Here is a 25,359-nt window from a genome sequence, read left to right on the forward strand (position 1 = left end):
CACAGCATGGCCAAGCAGTAACAAATGGCGCCTGGTGGCTCGCCTGCTGGTGGCTTAAAAAACAATTGATGACTTTTAATCAGCTGAATGAGCATGGGACAAATGACAGCATGGCCTGAATGCGGCCCAGACGTCATCGGCTGACATCAGTGGGGAGGAGGGAGGTGCCCTTCTGGCGAGCCGAGCCGAGGAACAAACGGGAGCCATTCCTGGCGGGCTCTCTCTCGGCTCTCGCTCTCGGGGCTCCAGGAGGCAGCCCCGCCCCCACCCCAAAGCCGTAGGCTTCTTTCACACCTTTTGGGGACACCGGGAGAACCAGCTGCAGAAGCAGCAAGGGTGAGCCTCCAGAGATTATATAAACCTGCACGTCGCGCCGTGAGACCTGGAAGGCCGGGGCTCGGGACCTCCGGCTCTCCCTGGTAACCCGGTCAAGTCAGTTTCACACCAGACCTCAGTCTTCCCGTCTGGCAAATGGAGGCAATAGAGGCGAGCGTGCTTCCTCTGTTAGGTTGTCGCCCGCGGGGACGACTTCAGGAGAGGCTGAATCTCTGAAGGACCCAAGCGAAGGGGCCGTTTGTGACTTCTGCGCCTAGGACTACCGCCAACGCTTCCCACCCCAACCCCACCTCCCCCTACCCGCACACCACATGGATACTCATCAGACAATTTTTACATTTTCTAAAAAAATGTTTATTTTTGAGAGAGAGACACAGGCAGAGCGCGAGCGGGGGAGGGGCAGAGAGAGAGGGAGACACAGAATCCGGAGCGGGCTCCAGGCTCCGAGCCGTCAGCACAGAGCCCGACGCGGGGCTCGAACCCACGGACCGCGAGATCATGACCTGAGCCGAAGTCGGACGCTTGACCGACAGAGCCACCCAGGCGCCTCTCAGCGAGCATTTCTGATGAAGAAGGTGCAAATGAGAGCAAATGAAGCAAAAACGGCTCGGAAACGAAGGTAGGTCTTTATGGCGTGCTCGCTATATGCCAGGCCCTGCGCTAAGCGTTTACGCGCTTTATCTCATTGTGTCCATTCTCCAGACGAGGAAACAGGGTTAAGGAGGTTGCCCTTGGTTCTGCTACCACACAGTGTGAGGGATCTGAACCCGCATCCACCTGGTTGCAGAGCTTTGCTCCTTCTTGCTTGTCCGGCTCAAACTGGGCACAGCAACAACCTAGAGAAGTTAAGAGGCTGGGGAAGCGTGCGGCCCAGTGCAGGGGCATAGAAATTATATTAAAGAAGTGCCAAAAGGCCGACGAGGCGGCTAAAAGTAACATTTGCAGGCCATGCCACGGGCGGAACCATAGCAACGCGAGACCTTTAATGCCACGAAGCCTCACTGATCACTGCAAATTAGGGACCAAGGATCTGCTTTCCAGGATTCTTTCTCGGCTTCATACTGTCCGGACTGCAGACTTTCCCGATACCTCTGGTGCCCACAGGCCCCCTTCTCCATTTTCCTTATACCCAATGTAACCACTCTCTCCCTTCCCTGGATCTCCTGGTACTAACTGGCCCCTCTCTGCTACCAGTTCATCACTGGGTCCACATCACAGCCCTGATTCGCGTGCACAGGAGGAAATCCAGACTCTTCAGCGTCGCGGCTAACACCTGCCTGGCCCCGCTCCGGGCAATCTGCAGGCTCTCTGTCCCTGAGAAGGACTGGCCCTCCCTCCCTGGCTTATGCTGGGTTGCCTGGGAGATGGGCCCGGAGATAGAGACCAATGTACAGCAGGTTGACTGGAGGGGACAGCACCTGTTGAGGGGGTGAGGGCAGCAGGATGGGGCAGAGAAATCGAACTACCATGCCGTTGCGACAGAAGCTTCCGCCAACCCCATGGAAAGTTCTGGAGCGACGATGGCCTTTCAGGGATGTCCCAGACTGAGGCAAGAGGGGGAACCCTTGTATCCTCCCTCCCATACGCCAGTCGTTGAATACAAGTTGGCCCCCAGGGAGGGGGGCGCTACCTTGGGTAAGGCAGCTCAGCGCCCACGAGCTAAGGGCGATTCTGAGGGGGCGGCCCCCTCTCTTAAAGGGGGGATCTGGGTGGTGCGCCACGACACCCACTACCCCATCCAACAAAACTCCTGTTCACCCTTTGATTGGCCGCTCCAGCCCGATCCATCCTTCCCAGACTCCTACGTGCTACCCGGGCACCTGGGACTCACCCCTATTTCAGTATCGACGGCCCCGCTCCAGAAACGTCAGACAGCGCCTTAGCCTCCCTCTCCAGACAGTGAGAAGTAGGGATCGCCTTTACCGCCCGGGCCCAGAGCACCGTTCCTGGCACACGGAAGTCCCTCCCTAAGCGCTGAGTAGATGGATGTCGCCTGAGAGGTGCGGGCAGGCCCATGGGAATGTTCCAGCTTCCACGATTTCCACTCTGTCAGTGCCTCAGAGTGTCTACGTGGCTTATGCCGATGACAGGCAGGCACAGAGAAAGCTTGCTTCCACAGCCAACCTGGCAACCTCTCTTGGGCTCAGGCCAAGAAAGTCCTGTCCTTGTTCCCTTCCCTGTCCGGCGTTCTGCGGCGAAGAGGGCCAAGTGCATTTAGAGACCTCCGTGCCAGGGAAAGCCCAACGCCACTGCCAACAGCGCTACATCGCCGTTCTTCTGAAGGAAATTACTATTGATCCCACAGCTCTCCTCCCCATGCTGTTTGCCGGGGACAGCCAAGGATTCCCGTGCCAGCTGGGCTCCCACACGGCTCGACTGTTCCTGCACCAGATGGCCAGACCAACACCCTCTGGCTGCCGCACGCCCCCGGGAGACTAGGCTCTGACGTCTATCCGCCTGGCTTTTTATGCGCGGAGGACGGCGGGGTCGGAGATTACGGGGCCAACCGCATTACAATAAAAATCTCTGCGCCACGAAAAGATTTCCAAATCCCGGGCGTTATCGATGTACCCAACGAGGCAGGAACGCTCTTTCCGTAGCTCCGACTTTCACCGCTCGTTGAACAGATATGATTGCGTGCCTCCTCGGCCAGAGGGAGACAGCGGCAAACAAGACAGCCCCTGCCCTCAAGGAAGTTACAGTCTAGTGGGGTAAAAGTAGGGTGACTCACTCAATCACCGGCTGTGCGAGCCAGGACACTTTTGGCAACATAAAGGGGTCCAACCGATGGCTAAACCAGGGCAGTGGGCAGAAACCAGGACCGGTCCCAGGCAAACGGGGGCACTTGGTCATCGGAGACATACACACCACACGACCAAAATGGGGGAGTTCGGATAAGGGGGGGGGGGTGTGGTGGTGTTAGGTTGTGCCACAAGGTGGCGCAATTGAAATACTCGTAACCTTCCTTTGTTTTTGTTTTCTATCTTGATGAAAACTAATTTTTCTTCCCATAGCCACAGAGCAAATAGAACCCTTCCAAGGGGGATGCTGGAGCCGGAGAGTGCTGGTTCTCGGAGAGCCAATCACTAAATTTGCGCGAGTTTAGTAAGCCAATGGTGGAGGACGCCCATTAACACAAATTAAAATAATGTAAGTTGAATTTAAATGTAAACGACTCAAAACTTACAATTGAATAAACCACGTTGAAAACAGTGGTAGGAAACACCCAAAACTCAGGCTTTCCTAATGACTTCGCTACAGTTCACAACGTTTCTGACGTTAATCTGTCCAATCGGTGGGGTGGAAATGCTATTTAATGGTGTGCTATTGCACACCTCTTCCCAACTCCACGGTCAGAGCCATTGCATGAGTGTCTTGAGACTGGCCTTGGTGAGTATCTACCTCGTGGAAATCAACAGACGCTACAAATCAGGGCTTTGGGTAAGGGGGGTGGGGCGGCCAGTTGTCACCCATCTACCGGCACAGTGCTGAAACCAGCACTTAAAGCTTCATAATCCACGTGGCCAATTTGCATGTACTTTGGGCAATTCTATCACATTCCTCAAAATTACAATGTCTTCCCAACCCAAGAAAACAGACAGAAAGTTGGACGGCAAAGGGGTCCTGCTCCTCCCATAACCTCGTCCGGACACTCGGGAAGGGGGAGCCCGCAACAGATAAGCCAGTTTCAGTGCCAAATGCCGGGGCGGTGGTGAGTCGGGGGGGTCCACAGTCAGGCTCTGGGCTGCTGTGGAAAGCCCACCCCCACGTAACTGACACCTAACACTGGCATAGTCAGACTGGCCGGTGGGGATCTCAAGATCTCCTCTCTGGGATTGGCGCGATGGCTTGGGGACCGCCCAGGGCACCACCCCTGCTGTCTGTGGGCACGCTCAACAAGAGGGTTAATTGGACGGAGTTTAGCAAAGGGACTATTTACAGAGGTGTGGGCAGACGGCAGAAACCACGAGGGATAGGGAAGTGCCCTGGGACAAGTGACGGTCGCAGGATGCTACCAGGCCCTGGGCTGCAGGGGGCAAGAGCTCGGGCTGTTTGCAGAGCGGAAGACAGCTATACGGGAGGGCTGCGGTGGGCACAGGAACACCACCAAACTGCAGCCCAGCTGGGGAAATAAATCCCCCTACCTCTAGACTCTTGCCAGCCAGATTGCCTGCTGGGTGCATCTCACTGCCCAAACCCGACCAGAAGCCGGTGGCCAAGACTCCCCGAGGGATCCAGTGTGTGAGGGTCCGCCTCCTGGAATCCACAGAACAAACCGCCTAGAGGGAGACGGGTGGCGGCCCGGCAGACCTACGCCAAAGAGCCAAAGGAGAGCTGTCCCAAAGCATCCCTTTGACCCACGCTTCACGTACGGATATATCTTAGCTACGCATACGTCCATAAGTAAGCCTCTGCACAGGGGTGGGGTTTACCCCTCATGCTAATAAAGCCTATTGTTCAGGACCCTTCACCTGCACAGACCCTTCCCAAGGCCCTGGCAGGGCCCTAAGCAGTTAGGTCCCAAAACTCATCTATAGATTTGAGGCCCCCAAACTTGGATCTGACACCTGCCAGTGTGACAAGAAAGGGACTGGGCTGGTGACTGCGGTTTCTCCCTCGTGGGGTAAGCCCACGCAGAGGGTCCACGTGGGGAGAAGTGGGGCCACGGGATGGGGGACTGTATTGCCTCCCCATCTTGTGGAGAAAGAGGGGTTTCTGGGCCACTACCTAGAAAGCAGGACCTAGGGGAGAAAGCTGCACCGCCCCCCCCCCGCCCCCCACCACTTCTCTCCAAGAAGCATTTCCCCAAATTCCCTTCAGCCGGTTCTGGAAGAGGGTTAATAGATACGGGGGACAGGCAGAGGCCTTTTGTGGCCACTCTGGAAAAGACTGGCACCCGCCCACCCCCCACACACCCAAGATTCAGTTAGCACAGTAAAGGCTCCAGAGAAAGAAAACGTTTGGCTTTGTTTACCGTGGGGGTTGCCCTAACTTCCTGGAGCTTAGGATGGGTAGAAGTTAGATAAGCGTGTTTGAGGCTGAGGGCGTGGCCCAAGCCAAGACCCACACCAGCCTGGAGAACCGGAAGGAAGAAGCCTTGGTGGCGAAGCAGGCAGGGGTGGGCCCCGGGGGAGGTGGCTCAGGCAGGCCTCCGGTCCTCGGGGCTCCCCGCCCCCGCGACGAGGCACTCAGAGCCAGCACCCCCGATCCAAGGCAGCTGTTCCAGTCCTCCAGAGGCTCGGCTCGCTACCCCTTGTAACCTTCTGTCCATAGCCCATGTTTGGGGGGGGGGGGAGGGGGGCAGGAGTGGACGTAGATCTCAGGAGGAGCACATTCCCATGTCTCTCCCCTGTGGTCTCTGGCTCTCCTCCCCCCGGAACCTCGGGAGACCCACGGTGCCCAGTGGCCCCCTGGAAGTGGACTGCCCAGGAACGGAGGAAGGTCTGGAGATACTCCCGCCCCCCTTATGACCAAAGGCACTGTCCCCATGGGGCTGCAGCCTGGCACCATCGAGTGAAATTTGGCTCCAGAAAGAAAAGAACCAAGGGGGGGGGGGGGAGCGCCGGGTGCTGGCCTCGGTCCCGGGAGCCCTCGGAGCTGCCAGTGATGGAGAAGTGACAGTTGGCAGACTTTTCTTCTTTACAAAGGTCGGGGGATGAACCGAGGTGGCCCTGGAGCGGCCGGCAGGACATCGGACCTTCCCAACGCGTCCCTCCCTGCCACTCTCTTCATCGTCGAGGGCCCGTCCTTTCTCCCCAGCAAAGAGCATCTGCGGGTTGCATCTCCCAGGCCAGAGCGCAGAGGAGGCTTTGCTCTCCAGCCTCAAATTACCACTCTCTCCTTATGTCAAATATGACACATTCTCCAAGCTAATGACCTCTGCCCCCTCCTTAATAAAACAACCCTCCACTTTCCTTGAGCAGGCAAAGGCTCTAGCAGTCCCTTTGTTTGCCAATGATGCCTCTTCTCCCGGATTCCCGTCCTTTCAGTATGATTTCTGTCTGTGTCTCTAACAGAGCAGGGCCTCCCAGCCTCCTGGCTCACCTTGGCCCCAGGCGGAAGCCAGTCTGGGGAGTCTTTGATTCAACGTACGGATCTGCAGCGGTCGGCATTCGGTTCTCAGACTCATGCTCAGAGTGGCCGTTCAGCAAGAGTTCTGGGTCAGAGAACAGTCTGGTCCTGGGACTGACTTTCCAAGAGCAGCTCGGTAAGTTGGCGGGCAGAGCCAGCCTTTCTGGCAACAGGGGCCCTGGGCAGAGATGCGCCCGGCCTTACCCCGGAGCAACTGGAACTGTGGCAGTTCGGGCCCTCCAGGGAGCAGACACTGAGATGGAACTAGAAGTTCAAGAGATTTACTGGGGGGGGGAAATGCCTGTGAAGGATAAAGTGGGGAGGGACAGGAATAGGAGGGGAGACCGCGATGCAAGTCTGACCCTTGAGAAAGGAGAGGGAAGGAAGGAGGCTGGGTGGGAAGGGCCGCAGCTATAGTGAAACTCTGGAAGAGTCTCTGGCAGGCTGACGTGGAGCCCCAGAGCAAAGACGGCCCATCGGAGGGGTCCTGCGTCAGGCAGAATGGCCCAGCTCTGGGCGCACCCACGCCCCCCTGCCACCGGCCGCCCCGTCCCCGTCGTGCTGTCATTGGGTGGGAACAGCCTGGACAAAGTGTGGCCTCAGCAGGACTGCTGCGGCAGATCCCAAAGGGAAAATGCAACAGCTGGGGGCCGTCAGCTAACAGACACTCCTTCCAGAACATTCTTCACTGAAGGGAAGCCTGGGCGGTGCCCTCCCATGGCTGCCACCATCCTTTTGTGCAAGAGAATGGACCAGGGAGGGGCGCTGGCTCTAATCCTGGCCTCATGACCTCAGATAAACTTTTCCCCCTTCTAGTTTCTTAGTATGAGAATGAAGAGAATTACCCCCATCTCTATGAGGATGCTAAATACCTTGGAGTCTGGTTATCTTAATCTTTGAGCTCCTTGAAGGTAGATACAGGATCAGAAAGGATCCAACCATCCGGGGACCAAGGGGCCTCCACCCCTAGAGATGATTACATTCAAGTTGGAAAGAGTCCAGAGTCCTCTTCTATTTGCAAATATAGAAAGAAGGTGGGGCTGGCCCGAGACCACTGGGCTCCCCAGCCATCGATTTAATTATTGCACAAAAGTGTCCTGAGCACCGGCTGGGCGCAGATGACTACTATGTGCCCAAGGAAGGCCACGAGGCTCCTGTGGACAAGAGGGGCTTGAACAGGAAGACCTTGCTTCCCACTCCCTCCATCGAGCCCCCTGCAAGCAAGCTTCCTGTTTTCAAAGGACAGGGGCAACATTCCAGATCAATCCCACTTGGTTCTAAGGTAGAGAGATGGGGGCCTCAGAAGTCCCCTAAAAATGGAGACTGTAATCCCAGTGCCCCCCCACACTCCCCCTCCCAAACCACCAATTCACAAGTACATGAGCATACACACACACACACACACACACACACACACACACAGCCATCTTTGGCTTCATTAATAATTTACCTTTGTAGAACCCTGTACAGTTTACAAATATTAAAGCATTATCTCATTGTTTTAATCACAACAGCCACTTCGGGGTAGCCTCATTCTTCCTGATAATGAAGTTAGGCCCGAGATAAGACCCGAGCAGGGTCAAACGGCTGGCAGATGGTTCTTAACCTTTGGGGGCTAGCACAGACCCCTTGAGGAACCCTCCCCTCCGAAAAATGCATACCTTCTCAAAACTCTGCCCACACTTTCAGGGCTTTGCCCCTCCCCACTCCCAGTCCTCCAAGGGCTGTCTTGGGATTAACCTTCCTCCTCCTCCTCCTCCTCCTCCTCCTCCTCCTCCTCCTCCTCCAGCAGTGGGAGGCCAGTCTAAAGTTTTGGCCTGGTGGGACTGAGGTAGATAGAACCGGCAGTCCCTGGCTGAAACCAAGAAAGGCATCTGTGATAAGAAATCTCCCAGGCCAGGATGGGCACGGAAGGGTTAAGGGGGTGCAGGGTTTTGTTTTTCACCTCTGAGGACTCTGTTCTGGGTCATTAAGAACACGCAAGGCCCAGTGAGCAGGCGGATGGCTGGGCCGGCCTCCCCTTCCCGGCCAGATAAGCCCCGTGCAGGAGGGCAATCCAGCTTCCCAGAGAGGCAGATGGGAAATCGCCCCAGATAAGGGCTGTTGCTCACAAGGCCTCTCTGCTGCAGGAGCCGCGCAACCGAGAGGCTGCATTTCTTGCCGGCTGCGGAGGGGGAAGCCTTTCTGCGGAGTCCCCTGCACACCGCTGTCCGAGGCCGCTCTGGACGAATCCTCCCGCGGGGTGCAGCCTGGTGCCAGGCAAAAGCGGGGCTGCCTCCAGGTGGTGGAGAGCGGTTTGGGGGTGGGGGTGGCCTCCAGCGACGCCCGGGCCGCCTCCCGCCGGGTAAGCCCACGTAGAGCTTACCGCGCCCCCCCCCCACCACAACACATCGGGACCTTCCTGCACCCCCGCCCCCTACCCACCACCCAGGTGGTACCTGTGCCCGTGCAGGTGAGGAGAAAGGCCTGTGGAAACCACCATTACTGATAAGTAACAGCCCCTTTCAGGTTTAATGACACGTTGCATCCATCCTAAAGCTCTAAAAAAAAAAAAGAAAGAAAGAAAAGAAAAGAAAAAGAAAAAAAAAAAGCCCTCTCGAGGGACGGCGCCTCGCGCCCGTAAATAGGAACGACAGGCCGGGGCGCGCGCGGGGGAGGGCGCACGGCGCGGCGCGGGTGTGTAAATTAACCGGGGGCAGCAGAGTAAATACATTACACACGGTATTTATTATGCGTGCGGACCTCGGCGGGGCTCTCCGGCTCCCGGACGTGGCAAATCTTGTCCGGAGCGCCGCCGAGGCCGCCGGCCAGCCGGGCGGGGGGGGGTGGTCCTGGAGGGGGGGGGGGGCTTTCCGTCCCGCGCCCCGGAGCCCCCGGGCGGCCCCCTTCCCGCGGCCCGGGGTGGGGGCAGGGCGCGGGCGGCCGGCGGGGCGACGTGGCCCCGGGCGCCGCGCGGGCGAGGGGCCGGGCGGGGAGGGCGGCGGGGCGGGAACGGGCGGCGCGCCCGGCCCCTTAGCATTCCGCCGGCGCGCCCGCCATCGCCGCGTGCGCCCCCGCGCCCCGCTGTAATTACCCCGATTACCAAATGAATCTCGCGCTTTTGTGCTCGCCGGGCGGTGGGTGCGGGGAGGCAGTTCTAATAGTTGTCATTAGGGCCGGGAGAGGCGGGGCGCCGGGGGCTGGGGGTGGGGAGCGCGGGGGTGGGGGGAGGCCCGCCGTTCCCTCGCTCGCTCGCTCGCAGGCGGTCCCGGGCGGCGCGCAGGCCGCTGCCGGCTGCTGAGTAATGATTTTTTTTCTAATTGGAGGCGAACAGCGGCCCTAATGGATGGAGCCGCTCTCGGCGCGCTCGCTGCGCCCGCCCCTCAATCAATACCGCTCGCTACGACCGCCGGGCGAGCTCCCCCGCCCTTTGTGGTCCGAGACGCGGCGGGCGCCCCCCCACCCTGGCCCCGATCTCCGGCCCTCCCCCCCCCCCCCCCACCGAGCCCCCATCGCCGCCTCGGCCCCGCCCCTTCTGTCCTCACACCACGCCCCGCAGCCCGGTCCCGGTGGCTTTTTTTTCAGCCCCGGCAGGTAGTGAGGGAGGCGCGGGGGTGCCGGGGGACGGCGGCCCCGGGACTGCCCGCTCACCCTCCCTCCGCAGCCACGCTTCAACCGAGCGCCCCAGGCCCGGATCAGAGCCGGGCACGGGCGGCCGCCTCCGCGGGTTTGCGCCGGCTGGTCCGGGAAGGGTTCGCTGAGTCCAATTAAATCCCCACGTTCTTTCCTCCCTGGGCCCTCTCCAGCTCAAACCCGCTCCTTCTGGGCCCCTTCAGCTTTCTGTGGGAGTAGAACCATGGTGCGGAGACATAAACCCTGGGGTACTGTTCTCCGAGGAGCCCCAGGTCTGTTGAGCTCGGAAGCTGGACAGGGAGAAGAGTCCTTGGGGATACGGGGTCAAACGTGCCCCCTGTTTTGCTGGCCCGGTTCCTGCGCGGCTACGAACTAGGCGGTCACCTGGGGCAAAGACTCAGCGCCCCCGGGGGGGGGGGCGCCTTGTTCTTACTCAGTCTTCCCCACGACCATGTCATCTCCTTAAGAGCTGGGATTTTTGTCCAGGTGTATCCCCAGCACCTAAAACAGAGCTTGGAACATAGTAGGTGCTCAATAAATCTTAGTGGGATGAGTGAATCGAAGGAATTTGAACTTGGCCCAACGTCTTTATCTCCTCTCCTGGGAACAGATAAGACCTTGGCTTCTCGCTCCTTGGGCTCCGTGACACGTTGCACTTTCCAGAAATGGCCACAGCACTATTTCTGGTCCCACGCGGCTCTGGTCTTCCAGAACTTTGCCACCAGCCCCCTTCAAGAGGAAGAGTCTGTTCCTCCTTCATGTGAACCTGGCCCATCCTTTGCGACCGCCTCCACGGGTAGAATGGGGCCCCAGCCGTGCTGCTGACTTCCTAGTCTAGATCGTAAAAGGAGATACGGCATCCATCTGACTCTCTCTCTCTCTCTCAGTAACCCTTCGAACCCAGGCACCATGTTATAAGGAAGCCCAGGCCACATGAAGCCGCCAAGGAGGGTGTTCCGGCCAACGGCCCCAGTTCACGTCCCAGCAAACCGCCAGCCACCAGCCACCAGATAGGTGAACGAGTAAGCCTTCAAATGATTCCAACCCCCTGCCTCTGCGCCACCCTACTCAACGCCAAGTGCCGTCACTGAAAGCTGCCCAGCTGATGCTGAGTGGAATCAACAAGCTATCCCTGCCGAGCACGGTCCAAGTAGCAATTCATGAGCAAACTAAATGTTGACGTTGTCAGTCACGACATCTTGCGAGTTTGCTTCTCAGCGGTTGATAGCTAGATCTCCCGTTCCAGTGACTTCTCCTCGGCCCCCAACTTCCTGGGCACATCAAGGGCCTCCCTGTCACCAGACACAAAGCCACCCGTCCTCTGAGGCCCTCGGCTCTGGGCCCCCTCCCTCCAGCCAGCCACGTTTTTGAGGGTCCTCGGTCCCCCTGTGCCATTGCCACGGCTGCCTAGATTAACATCAGTCCGCTAGGAATCCAAGCTGGCCCTTCTCTGCTAGTCATGTGACGTCTTCCTGGTCAGCTGCTTTCCAGCCTACCCTACCCCCTGTGGCACCGCTCCCCATTCTCCACTCAGCGTCCACATCAGCCCCCCACCTGCCCCTCCCCCTCTGCTTCAAGGAGACCATGGGAGTCACAGACTAGACTCCCCGACATCTGTCCATCCCGTCCTGTCCACCCGCCCTCTGGTTCTAACGGGAGAGCATCTCCTTGCCCGTCCCACAGCCGGTCCCGCTCTTGGACTCTGGATCCCAGCTGCTCGAAGTCTAGGGCACGCTGTGCAACAGATCTCTTTGGGATGCTGGAGCTATTCTGTATCTGTGCTTTCCTAGCCACTAGCCACCTGTGGCTGCCGAGCACCTAAAATGTGGCTAATGCAGCCAAAGAACCGAATTGTTTTCTTGTTTCGCTTAGTTTTGTTTTATTGTGTCGTATCCTGTTTTATACAGCAAAACTCGAAACCCTCCCTCCCTTATGACACCGTTCTCACCCTTCCCATCGGCCATTACATGCTCTTCTCTCTCTTATCCCCTTCCAGCTGTGCACCACCCCCCCCCACTTCTTTCCCTGGTCCTTTGCAGCTGAACTTCTTGACGGATTTGTCTCCGCAGCCAGTTCTCCCACTCTACCTATCAGCCCACCACCACCCAGCCCCAACATCTGCCCCCTTCCCCGTGCCCCCAGGTCTGCGCGTGCTCCTGACCCCCTCCCTCTCAACTCCTCACCCATCTAGTGAGCTCTGCTCCTCCTGGAAGCCTCAGATGAAAAGTCACCTCTCCCAGGAAGCCTTACCGGATACTCCCGTCTCCCACTGGAGTGGATATCCCCGCTGCATGCTGCTGGGGTCCCCAGTTCCGGGGGACTGTGCGCGTCACCGTTGATCACAACTGCCTCTGTAACTGTCACGCTTCCCTGCAGACTGGCCGCCCCATGGGAGTGGAGGCCAAGCTCCCTCACTCACCATCACACCCCTGCGCCTGTACCAGGCACAGAATGGATGCTCAGAAAATATTTGTCAAAGAAATGCCCTGGAAAGAGAGGGACCAAAAGTCACAACCTAGGGGGCGGGGGGAGACTATAGCTCCACAAGCAAGTGACAGCTGCTTCAGTGGAGGACCCAGTAGGTAGGTAGGAGCCCAGGGCGAGTAGTGGGGGCGGGGGTGGAGGGGTGGGGAAGGGTAAAGCTGGGAGTTGGTAAAGGCTTCCCAAGAAGGTGACCCCTTCCAGCAGAATTAAAGGGACAGGAAGCGTTTACCAAGTGGGTAGGGCAGGAAATTATTCCAGGGAGAGCAATGTCCTGAGCAAAAACCCAGACCTAAAATGGCAAGGAACAGAAAGAAAAGGGGTGTTGGCAAGCGGCGTCAGAGAAGGGAGGTTCCGGTTCGATGCCCCTCTCTGCCGCAGCCTGACTTCCTGTCCCGGGACTGCCCGTCCGAGACGCCCAAGGCAAAAGCGAGTTTTTCTCTGGCTTTCAAGGTGAGCTTTGCTCTCTCGAGGCTCAAGAACCTGAAAAATGATGTTTGTAGCCGGGGGCGGGGGGGGGGGTCGAAATACCTGAGAACAGCTTAGGTAAACAGCCAGGGAGGCTGCCTCTGGAGAAGAGCCCACCCAAGGCCTGCTGGAGCTTGTGCCTGGCCCCGCCCACGTTCTCGAGGCCGCCCTTGAGGAGAGGGTGCGGTCGCCAGTCGTGCGCCCCTTCAGCTGCCCGAGGTGCGGGTCTAAGCAACCGACGGCTCTGGCGGGGGGGGGGGGGGGAGGCTCAATTTCTAACATTTGCCAATTTCGGTAGAGGATATCCTTCTACCACAGCCGATTCGAAGCTACCGACTTGTCACTGAACGCAGAGGCAGGGCAGAGAATCACAAACCACGCTGACTCCGCTCCCGGCTGAATGAGCAACAGCTCCCCGTTTCTGTCCAGGGAGGCCTAAGTACTGAGGGCCAGGTTGGGGAGCAGAAGAATCAGCAGGAAGGGGCGGGTTGGGAGCCTCCGCCGCCCCCGGGGCCCATCAGCTGAGCCGAGGTCCTAGGACAGGAGGCGGCGCTAGGTGCCAGATCGCAGCCCAGGGTGTCGCTGGTTGGGCTGGCCCAGCGTTCGTTCATGTGCTTGCTCTCTCCGGGGGCTCTCTAGAACTCAGGCCGACAAAGCGGACGCTGGCCACATTGTTCATTGAGGAGCCTGTGTGAGTGCAGATCTGGAACTTTCTCCTGCAGGTGTCCAGGGAGAGCAGCTGTGAAGGCTTGCCACAGGCTTGGCTGCCCTGGGCTGGGGTGGGGGGTGGGGGTGGGGGGGCTGCAAGACCAGCCCAGCGCAGGAGAAATGCTCACAGAAGACAAGACCCCCATGGCATCAGATGAGAGGCTCCCGAACCACAAGTGGCTCTAGGGCCCCCGTCCTTCTATCGAGAGACCCCTTGGAGCAGGCCTGGGGCCCCGGAGGCAGAGGCCATTCCCCGCCTGCCTACCCTCAGATCACTTTCCCCCACTCCCATCCCCTCCCGGCCTCTGCCCCCCACTGATCCGAGATGCCCCCTTTTTTTTCTCTTCCTTTTCTTTGTACAGAGAGGGGAGAGCAAGTGCTGCTCAAACCTGTTCCTCTCCAGGAATTGGGGAGAGGTAGCCCGAACGATGCCCCACGCGCGGCGGAAGACGGGCTGGTTCCCGAAGCCCTGTATGGTCCCTCTGATAACCACCGCGGCGGCTGTTCCTCACGCTGGAGGCTCATTAGGGTTCCTGGGGCGAGTCCAAGAAATTGCCAAGGACAAGACAGGCAGCCTCCGCCTGGAAACTCCGCGGAGCCCGCTCCCCTCAGAGGCCCTTCCTTCAGCGTGAGCGAGGGGGTGAGTTCCGCTGAGCTAGAACCACGCCTGACAAGTGACATTTTGACGAGAGACGCGGTGACGAGTCCCTGGGGAGGCCGTGGAGTCTGGTTCCTGCAGACGGTGTCTCCCCTGAGGCGGTCTCCGTGCTTGAGTGCTGAGCGTGTGTGTGTGTGTGTGTGTGTGTGTGCGCGCGTGTGTGTATACACATCCTGCTTCTCTGAGGAAGATTCTCCGAGCTCCGCATGCAAGCTTGACAGAGGCCCTCCCGAACACCCACGGCAGCCACGGCCGTGGAGGACAGATGGGGCAAACCAGTCCCTGGCCGCTGAGCTCAGGAGATCGCGCCCTGGGGTCGGCCTGTCCTCGCCCTCTGGGACTTGCTCCCGGCCAGTCCCCTTCGGAACTGCAGACCCTACCCGGGTAGGGCCAAGGGAGGGAAGATCCAGCCTCTAGGTGGCTAGCGAAATAAATAAAACAGGGTCTGTCTCTTTAGAGAGCTTGAAATCTGGGCGCCGTGGACGACGGTGGGGGGCATGTGCTCCAAAGGAGCAAGGTCACGCGACAAGCCTTCGGAAAGACGTGGCATATCAACTTGGAAAATGCCTAGGCCGACAAAAGCCCACAGTGACGGGGCAGGAAGGAGGCTGGGCTTGTCTCCCAGCAGGGGCCTGTGGCGGGGCATCAGAGCGCCTTCTGTGGGAAGCGGGTAGAATGAACCCGGAGAGAAGCAAAAGATCAAAGGAGCTCCAGGCGGGGACAGTGTGCCAGCCGCCTGGTCCCCCGAGTCCCCTTCCAGACACTGACAGGCAGCCTCAGCCTTTCCTTGGTGTTTTGCAGGGAGTGCAGCGAGGTCACACGCGGTCCCCTTACTAGATGGCTGTCAATGTCTCAGGGTCCCGGCCTCTACTGAGCCCCGGGGTCTGCGAGGGCCCATCTTACTCCTCTTCCCCGAAACAGCCTTTCAAATCCAGGCAAACCTTGGATTGCGACTAACTTGTTCTGCGGGTGTTCCACAAGACAGGCCGGCTTTTCTAATAAATTTTAACTTGATAAACGAGCGATGTCTTGCAACACAAGTCGCCCGAGCCGCCGCATGTCACGTGATCACAACGGAGCCAAGCGTGCCGGAAATCCGCTTTGATATACGAGGGCTTTGCATTACAAGCATGTTTCTAGAACGAATTACGCTCGCAAACTGTATTTGAAACAGCGGTGGTTTGGGTTATCTACTGCGGCCTGAGACGCACCCCCGAACGTCATGGCTTAAAACGGCCGTTGACTTCTGTGCACGACTGATGGGCCGGCGTGGCTCGGCGGGTAGTTCTTCCGTCGCCCGTGGCATCAGCTGGGGTCACTCCTGTGACTGCACTGGGTCGGGAGTCTGGCTGGGTCTGGGCCAACCCCGCTGGCCTCATTCACATCTTTGGCAGCCGGTGCTGTTGGCTGAAGTGTTCTCCTCCGCTCGGTCCCTCCCCAGCAGGATAGCTGGGGCTTCACAGCTGGCATTCTCTTCAAGGGACCGAAAGCAGACACCGTCAGACCTCTTAAGGCCCCCGGCAACATTTCTACTGCATTCTTGTTGGCCCAAGCAAGTCACGAGGCCAGGTTCAAGGGGAGGGGAAATAGACTAGCTCTTTCTTCTTCTTCTTCTTCTTCTTCTTCTTCTTCTTCTTCTTCTTCTTTTAAATGTTTATGTATTTCTGAGAGAGAGCGTGCGAGCTGGGGAGGGGCAGAGAGAGAGGGAGACAGAGGATCCGAAGCGGGCTCTGTGCTGACAGCAGAGAGCCCGAGGCGGGGCTCAAACCCATGAACCGTGAGATCATGAGCTGAGCTGAAATCAACAGTCCCACACTCAACCCCCCGCCCCCGAGCCACCCAGGCGCCCCTTTCCTCTTGATGGGAGAAGCATCACACACACACACAGGGATGGCGAGAAACAGCCACAGCCCTTGTACCTCAACTCCTTCCGCCTGCGTAGCCCACGCGCTTTCGGAAGCTCCTGACGGGCCCCAGGTTCTCTCTTCAGAGCGGTCCCTCCTTCTCTGAACTCGCTCTGGGTTGGGCACATCCCTTTCAGGCCTGCCCAAGACCCTCCCTCCTTCAGTGGGGCGGGAGTCATCTGAGCGGCACGGGGTATACACGGCTTGCAGAGGAGATCTGGGCGGTGGGCTGAGACCAGAGCAGGCTCTAACCTCTAAGTCAGCCTCCAGATTGACTGGGGCCAGAGGACAGGGTGAGGGAGAGGGACCTCCCGACCGAGGATATTTAGAGCTCCCCTCATCCGAAAGGCCCTTAGGAAAGGAAGCTTCCTGGCTGGTAAAGACTCCGGAAAACCTGTCACACAGCAGAACAAAGCGTTCTTTAAAAACCCTAAAGACTCTCCACGTCCCAGCTGGTCACTTGGAGCAAACACTGCTGGTTAGGAAACTCGTAGTGCTTAGTTGGCAATTAATCACTTAAAGCCCTGTGACGTCCTGCATATTGTCGGGGGTTGTTATTTAACTCTGGCCGTGTTTATGCTGCCAGGCGCTGGGTGGAGCCTCTAAGACAGACTGCAGGCTGGCCCAGAACACCTCCTTCCTGGTGTGTTTTTTTTTTTTTTTTCTAGAACAAGTACATTACACTTTCATAGCAAGATAAAAATGTTGTGAACAAATTCAAGGAGCCCCTGACAAGAAAATCGCTGAAGAAATCATGACGAATTTGATTTATGATGAATTCCATGGGGCGCAAATTCTGAAGCCACCCCAAATGACGCCCCGTAAGAGTTTTTAATCGTGGAGGGAAACGCTTATAATAAACTTGAGATGAGAAAGCAAACGGCGTATAAAAATTTTAAAGGGCTTGATCTAATTGTGATACGTGGAAATCTGCTGATAAGAGCTTAGCATTTATTAAGCACTTACTATATGCCAGCACTTAACAAGAATCAGCTCATTCCATCCTGGCAACATCCCTATACAGAAAGTACTATTCATATCCCCATTTTATTATTTTCTTTAAGATTTTATCTTTAAGTAATCGTTACACCCAACGTGGGGCTCGAACTCACAACCTGAGATCAAGGGTCGCACACTCCCCCAGGGGCGCCTGGGTGGCTCCGTCGGTTGAGCGTCCGACTTCGGCTCACGTCATGATCTCACAGTCTGTGAGTTCGAGCCCCGCGTGGGGCTCTGTGCTGACAGCTCGGAGCCTGGAGCCTGCTTCGGATTCTGTGTCTCCCTCTCTCTCTGCCCCTCCCCTGCTCATGCTCTGTCTCCCTCGGTCTCAAAACTAAATTTAAAAAAACATTAAAAATAAATCAATTTAAAGAGTTGCACGCTCCCCCGACTGAGCCAACCAGGCGCCCCTCACCTCCCCATTTTAAAGACGGGAAAGCTGAGGCACAGAGGAGTAAAATAACTTCTCTAAAATGCCACAGCTCGTGTTAAAGGGCACCGACTTGAACCCAGAGAGCAAGATTCCTCTCCACACACGAGAGGCTGGAAGGAGCCGCGTTAAAATGTTAACGGCGCTAATGTCTGCCTAGGGAATTACAGGTAGTTTTTACTGTCTTTGTTACCCTTTTCTGTCGGTCCTAAATTTTCCACAATAGGGCATGATTTACTTTGATCGCTGGGAAGAAATAATAATTATTTTAAAATAAGAATAAAAACAAATGGGATCCCTCGCCAGCAAAACTCTACCCCCAGGACTTAGAGCTTGCAGCCTTCCTTTGATGTGCAGACCGGCCGTCCTGGCTCCCGCTGGTTCCCCGTCTTGGCTCTCCTCCTTGGGAGGCAGAGGCAGAAGGCCCCCCGCTCTGCTCTTAGCAGCCCTTCACCAGCATTTGACCGGACTCCCCGGGTCCTAAATGATTACAGAGAGGCAACTGCTTCCCCCACGCAGAGCGCACCCCCCATCCGTCCCACCCGCGCACCCCCCTGGTTTCGCGGCCCCGGCATCTGGCGGACACGTGTGTCTTATCCCCACTCCTCCCGGCGCGGACCGTGCCTCGCACACATCCTGCCATCACCCACGGCGGCCGGGGTCTCGACATAGATAACCGCGTCTGAAAACACATCCACCCGGTGGCTGCCCGACGCGGCGAAGCCCAGAAACGCTTGGGCGGTGTAGACAGCTCAGGAGGTGATGGTGGGAGGGCGCATCGTGCCAGACCCAGACGTCCTACCCGGGTGGGGGGAATCCAGAGAAAAACCGTACCCCCCGGAGGAGAGACACAGGATGGGCCACTATGAGGCTGTCGGCTTGGGGGGCAGGGAGGAGAAGAAGGAACGCCAGAAACTCTTCCTGAGATAGAACCTGGAGGTGGGGCCTCGCCATTCCTCACAGCCAGGAGGTCATCTTCGGATTCATTGACACGCAGTCCAAACCCCACCGGGATTCGCTTTGTCCCTGTGAATGTCAGCCGGTATTTATCAGTCGGTCAACAAATATTTATTGAGTCCAGGGCAGCAAGTTACAAGGTACTTAGGTTAGGGCAGGGGTTCGTGGGGGGTGGGGAGGTGTAGCGAGCCCCCCATCTGCCCCGCTGGCTCCCCACCACACGCGCACGCGGGCACGCACATTTTGTAACTGCTGACGTAGGGACTTTGGACACTGGTTTTGGTCGATTTCATATGGTTTCGAGGGATGGTTTACAGGCTGTCGGATACAGCGATAGATGGATCATTGTCGCCCAATCCTTCTCCCCTCCCTGCATTAGAATGATCCCACCCGCACCCCTTGGACGTGTGACTTTGCAGATTTTCTCACCAGAGACGGAGTACATGTCCCCACCCCTTGACTTTGGCATGAGCTGTTGGGAGTCGGGATACAACTAGAGGTTTGCGTCGTGCGTGCAAAGAGGGACCAGCCTCCTGGTGCTTCTGACAACATTGCGAGGAAACCAGGGCCCAGCTACCCGGAGGGCCCAAGGAACCAACCAGACCGCCCCCCACCTCACCCTGGGCTTGCCCATCTAGAATCTCCGCGGCTAAATCATCAGGCTAAGCACTTGAACGTCCACTGTCTCACTCTGTCAACAGCTCCGTGAGGTAGGGCCCTTTTCACAGATGAGGAAACTTGGGCACAGTGACGTCACCCAACCAAGGCCACACCGCTAGGGAGCAGCAAGTAAGGACTGAACTCAGCAGCGCGGCTGTGGAAGCTTCCAGGTGAGCCGCTCTGCTGAAACGTTCCTCTCACTCTCTCCTGAGTCCGGGCAACTTCATCAGCCGGTAGATTCTGAGCTCCTGGATCAAGTCTAGGCCAAAAGGGACATTCCTCACCTGTGGTGACCTGGTAGCTGTGTTTCATCTCAGCCTCTGGCTGATAGAGACTCTGGAACATTCCTGCTCACTACCACCACCGCCACACTCCCCTGCTTCAGAGACCTGGGACAAGTGACCTTCAGCCCTCGGCCGCCAGAGCCGGCCTCTGGCCCCATGATACCCCAGGAAGTGCTGGGGATCGGCCTCCTGGTCGCCGCCCCCCCCCCTTCTCTCACACTGGAATTGGAAACCTCTGGCAAGGGATAAGATGACCGCTTTATTCAACCTCCCGCCAGGACCATAGGTTCCCTCAGTTACAGCCACCCAGGGACAAGCTCTGGGGCCTTATCGGACTGGGGACAGGGGACTCTCAGAATAAGGCTTCCCCAGACTGAGACCTGAAGCAAAGTGTCTTGGGTTTGCACCAGGGGAGGTCTCTCTTCATTCCATGGCCCTTGAAATATCCCTACGGTTGTCTAACACTCCTGTGTGCATACGGCTAATGTGTACCCAGATAACATCTTAATTTTAGCCAAGCACGAACTCATACCAAGTTCAGAAAATGGCTACACCGTCCTTCACTTTTCTCCAGTCCCTTCAAGCCCGCGGGGCGCAGAGCTCTCTGAGTTAGCACGGGGTTTGACTCTGAGCAACAAGGATCAAAAAAAAAGAACGGCTCAGATGAGCCGAAGGCGTGTTTCTTCTCAAATTCCAAGCTAGGCAGTCGGGGCTGGTATGGTGGCCTTGCTCCCTGAACCCCCAGGGGCTGTGGCAGGTGGTATTTTCCAGAGGGGCCACAGCAGTGTCTCTCATCCCTCGTGCTCTTGTGCAATGCGACTTCGACATTCCTCCCGTCAAGGACGGGGGACGTCCGTTCCCCTCCGCTGGACTCTGTGCGTGATTGTGACAGTTTGGGCCAATGGAGTTGGAAGAAGTGATGCTAAGAGACTTCTGTGAGTGGAGCTTCAAAGGTCATGCGGTTTCCTCCTTGTTCCCCGAACATTCCTGCCTGGGGCTCGTGGAAGGCATCCAACGACCCCTGAGGCCGCCATGCTGTGAGGACGCCAAGCACACAGAGAAGCCATGCATAGACGCTCTGGCTGGCACCCCCAATCTTTAGTAATCCGTTTCGGCCTCCAGACCGGCAAGTGAAGCTGTCTTGGGTCTTCCAGACCAGCCCTTCAGCCGGCTGAGTACCACTGAGTGACCTCAGCCAACACCACCAAGAGCGAAAGAATTGCCCAGCCAAGCCCTGCCCGAATTCCTGACCCACATAATCTACGAGCACAATAAAATGCCTATTTTAAGCCACAAAAGCCAGGGTGGTCGGTGAACACACCGAAAGTAATGAGTCCTGTTCCATCACATTGGCTAGTATTTCGTGGCTTAGCCATACCTAACAGTAAGAGAGGGCGGGAAACATCGTGTTTCTTCTAGATGACTGTGTGCCTAACCAAAAATCAGAAGTTCTAGTACCTAAGCAGCTGAAGAAAATGAATATTATAGCAGTCTGGCAAAGCATCCAAAAGTTCCTTCACCCCCTCCTTCTTCCCTCATCCCCCACCCGGCTATTTATTTCCACACCTTCAGGCCACCCCAGGGTCCTAACCTGAACGTCAAGTCTGAAGAAAACCATAGATCGTCACGTGCAAGGGACCAATGAGTGTTTCTCTGGCTGGTACCGAAGGCGTCTCTCAAGCCGTAATTTTTGGTACTAACCAAGTCCCTGTCTCTTTTCTTTCTAAAGCCCCCTTCCCACAAAGTATGAGGTAAGACAAAGATAGGGGCAGGGGCAGGGGATCTGAGCTGCCGCACACATTAACATCTGGGGGCGCCTGGGGGGGCTCGGTCGGCTAAGCGTCCAGCGCTTGATTTCCGCTCAGGTCGTGATCTCGCGGTTCGTGAGTTCGAGCCCCACGTCAGGCTCTGCACTGATATCGCGGAGCCTGCTTGGGATTCTCTCTCTCTCCCTCTCTCTCTCTCTCTCTCTCTCTCTGCCCCTCCCCCACGTGTGCGTTCTCTTGCTCTCTCTCTCTCAAAATAAGTAAATAAGTAATGAACACCTGTAAGGATGCCCAGCACTGGCCCCTCTAATCCTTGCTCTAGGTCAGGGCACTGCCCTTATCTTGGTTTCCCAGATGAAAACACGGGCCCAGAAAGCTTAAGTGCCTCATTCAAAGTCACACAGCTAGGAAGTGGCAAGGACAGAAGGGCTGCGGCAGCAGCTGTCACAGCTCATCCTGGAGGTCAGGTGCCAGGCCCCGGGCGACGGCTCTGTAAACACCAAGCCCAGGCGTGTCCCTCCCCTGAGCTCCTAGGAATTTCTGCGCCACCCACCATGGAGACGTTGTGTCTGTCCTTCCCGCTCCCGCAGGATCGCCAGCGAATGTGCCTGAGGGCGGGAGGCCAGAGGTGCGTTGGCTCATCCGCCGCCTCGGCCACCAGGAGCTGCCTCGATTCCTGAGAAGCGGGCAGGCTCCACGGTGGGACCCGCAGCTGGTGAGGGGTAGAGTGGCCACCGGGAGGGGCTTCTCTTCCAGCTCAGGCTGGGTGGCGTGCTAGAGCTCCAGGCCCGGCCCGAGCCTCCCACCCGGCTCCTCTCAGAGGCGGACTCACCGCCAGGCAGTCAGGCAGGCGGGGGCAAGCCCCACCGCTCGGAAAGCGTTGTGCTTTGCTATGTAAAGAACCTTCTCAAACATTGAACAAGTCCTGGAGAGACATGGTGGTGATACTTGCGTAACTGGACGCTTAAAAACGGCAAAAGTAGGGGGCGTGCGGGGGGGCGGGGGGCAGTCGGTTGAGCGTCCGACTTCGGCTCGGGTCCTGATCTCGCGGTCTGTGAGTTCGAGCCCCGCGGTGGGCTCTGTGCGGACAGCTCGGAGCCTGGAGCCCGTTTCAGATTCTGTGTCTCCCTCTCTCTCTGCCCCTCCCCCGTTCATGCTCTCTCTCTCTCTCTCTCTCTCAAAAATAAACATTAAAAAAACTTTTTAATGGCTAAAGCGGCAACTTGTATGTAATTTACATTCTACCACAATGGGAAAACGCCCCCAAACTCAGTGGCTTGAAACAGCAACCATTTATCGGTTCACGAGCCTAGAGCTTGGGCTGTGCTAGGCTGGATGGTTCGACCGGACTCACCTGGGCTCACGCGCGTAGCTGTGGTCAGCTGGCAGGTCACGTGGCACTGACTGGTCTCGGAGGGCCTCACTCATGCCTTGTGGCCAGGGCTGGCTGTCACCCGCGTGGGCCACATACCTCCACCTGCCTAATCCAGGCCCATGTTGCTGTACCCCAGGTATATTCACACGCGGACGGTTGCAAGGGCCTCAGAAACACCAAGAAAGGGCAAGCCCCGATGCAAAGGCACTTTTGCAACCTGTGCTAATCATATCGGATCGCGTCCCGTGGCCAATGCGAGTCACACGGCCAAGCCCGGAGTCAGTGCGGGAGGGGGACTACAGCAGGGGTAAAATGCAAGGGGCCGTGAGAAAATTGAGGGCCACGACTGCCCCCCAGCTTGTCCACGTACAACACATGTCCGTCACTGCACGGGGGCGTTGCCTTTCCAAACAGAAAAGAAAGCTGGTTGCCCAAACCAGCAGCTACTTTGGCCATTAAAGGCACAAGATGCCCCCAGGCAGGAGTACAGCTTCCAGAAATGAAGGCCAGCGATACTGAACGTCCTAGCATGAAGTCTTCCCACGGAGACCTACAACACGGCCCACATCCTCGGCTGGGGCATTTCTGCAAAGTGTGAGTGGGGGAGGGGGAGTGAGGTCAGGCGAGCAGGGTGACCCCAGCTCTTTCCCAGTCTGGTTTGTGGAAATGCCAGCCTCCCCCAGCCCATTCATCCCCTTGCAGAGAAATTGTGATTCCTGGGTCCTGCCCCCATCAACAGCGATGTGGCGAAAAGCAAGGTTTGAAGGAAGAGGGATAGGTGGGAAGAAGCAGGCCGAAAATGACCCCTTCCACCATTTTCTTTGCTGCCTTGTCCCAGGAAAGAGCGGCCGGAGAACGACGGGCCGCTGTTCCCTTTTACGGGTGACCTACCTCTCTCCTGGGAGGAAGCCGAAGGGAGGGCCAGCCACCACGGCTAACTGGGTGACGGGAAGGCAGCCACACCCACAGCAAAAGTCTGCCCAGAGACGTGGAGAGCCTGGGTCAGCCCATCAACCACCGCTGAGTGACCTTGGCCAAGTGACAAGGCCTCATGCAGTTTCTTCACAGAAGTGAAATGACTGGACCGAGCCCTCCGACAGGGCCGTCCTGAGGATCCTCCTCCCAAACCCTCACGTGCAACAGCCCAGAGCACAGCGAAGATGCAGGTCTTTCCAAACGGCTCTCTCCCCCACGCCACAAGATCGCCTCTGTGACCCAGGCCAAGGTAACAGGGCCTCTAGGTTGCTTTTCGTCCCATGTCTGAGCGGCACACATAACATCCGAGGGCCGTCCTGGCAATGGTGCTCCCAGTCTCCTGATTCCAGAGAGCCTCCGTCTCGCCTGCCCGGGGTTGGCTCCCCAAATCTCCACCGAACAGCGTCTAAGGACGTCCCGACGGTCGCTCGAAATCCTACTTCCCACTCGCTGTGGCAGGGGAGGGGAGGCGACCCTGACGAGAAGGAGGTATGGCCTCTGTGGCGGGGAGAAGGGGTCACCAGCCACTGTCACCTGCAGCTTCCAGAAAGCAGGCCCGACCGTGGCCCCACGCGCTGCCTCTCCAGAGTGCGGGAACCGAGCTGTGGAAAGCATTTTGATGTTTCTCTTCCCTGGACCTCCCCACCACGCAAAATGCCAGGCAGGAGGAAGTAGAGACAAGAGAGCATTTTTTAACGACTTTGTGTAGCAGCAGTCCTGCATCCTTCAGAAAAAAACAGAATTCAGATTCCCAGAGACTAGAGAAAGAATATGAGGCCAGGAGATGATCTCTATTCCACGAGGCAGACCAACCCACCATCACACACACACACACACACACCATTCCCCCACGCCCCTGGGCTCACCGGGCTTCACCACTCGGCACCCTCAGTTGTTCTGGGCTGACCCGCCTCACGCCTCAGGTCACCAGGGTGCTAGACCCCAGGCTCATCTTGCATGTTGACTTGACGAACACTGCCCCCACCTGGTTCAGTTGGTTTATTGCAAGTTCATTGGTCCCCCCCGCCCTCCAATCGGACCCGATCATGTTTTTCTTTATGTTAGTTACATAATGTTTTCCTCTTTCCGGAGGTAAGAAAAGCACCTCTGCCTCCTAATTTTCACTTGGGGGGCTGAAGGAAGGGAGGCAAACGATGGCCAGGAGTCTCCATGTCACCCTGGCGACGGGGGTGCTTGGAGGCTCCCTCACTTGGGCTCTCCCCCAGAGGCTGGAAGGGAATGAACTGCCACCTTTTCCTTCAGGGAATGCTGTAGGCCTCCTGCTGTCCCCCGTGGGCTCCCTGACTCCTCAGGGCTGGGAGGGTACGGCCATTGTTCAACTGGGGAGGGGGCACATAGGCGTGGGGCCCTGGAGGCAGTAGGGGACCCCGATAAACCGTCCTGGCTTTGAACTCTAAATAGGAGCTACCCTCAAAGCCTCCTTTCTCCAGGTTCAGAAACCTGGACAAGTAGCCCCCCCCCCCCCTTCCCAGGGCCAATGCCCAGATCCGGATGGAGGGGGAGGAGAGAGCGTCTACCGCTGCCACCGCCCCCCGTGTATAAAACTCCCTTTGTATGCAGGTCGCCGGCTGCTCCCCATGCCAGGTGCAGCTGCCAGGATTCTCAATGCGGTTTGAACACAATTTGCCAGTGTTGGTTCAGCTCCGCTGGCTT

General features: G+C 57.5%; 1 long non-coding RNA gene across 1 annotated transcript; it reads left to right on the forward strand.

Moving 5' to 3' along the window:
* Positions 1-8,538: 8,538 nt before the first annotated feature.
* LOC124509447 (uncharacterized) lies at positions 8,539-11,886 on the forward strand. Its single transcript, XR_006961442.1, has 2 exons — positions 8,539-8,860; positions 10,908-11,886. It is a non-coding gene; the product is annotated as an uncharacterized LOC124509447 (long non-coding RNA).
* Positions 11,887-25,359: the final 13,473 nt, after the last annotated feature.

The sequence above is a fragment of the Lynx rufus genome, unplaced genomic scaffold (assembly GCF_022079265.1).
Source record: "Lynx rufus isolate CCGP_SWC_20201006 ecotype Redwood Valley unplaced genomic scaffold, mLynRuf1.p SCAF_14, whole genome shotgun sequence".
In the NCBI taxonomy this organism is placed as follows: Eukaryota; Metazoa; Chordata; class Mammalia; order Carnivora; family Felidae; genus Lynx; species Lynx rufus.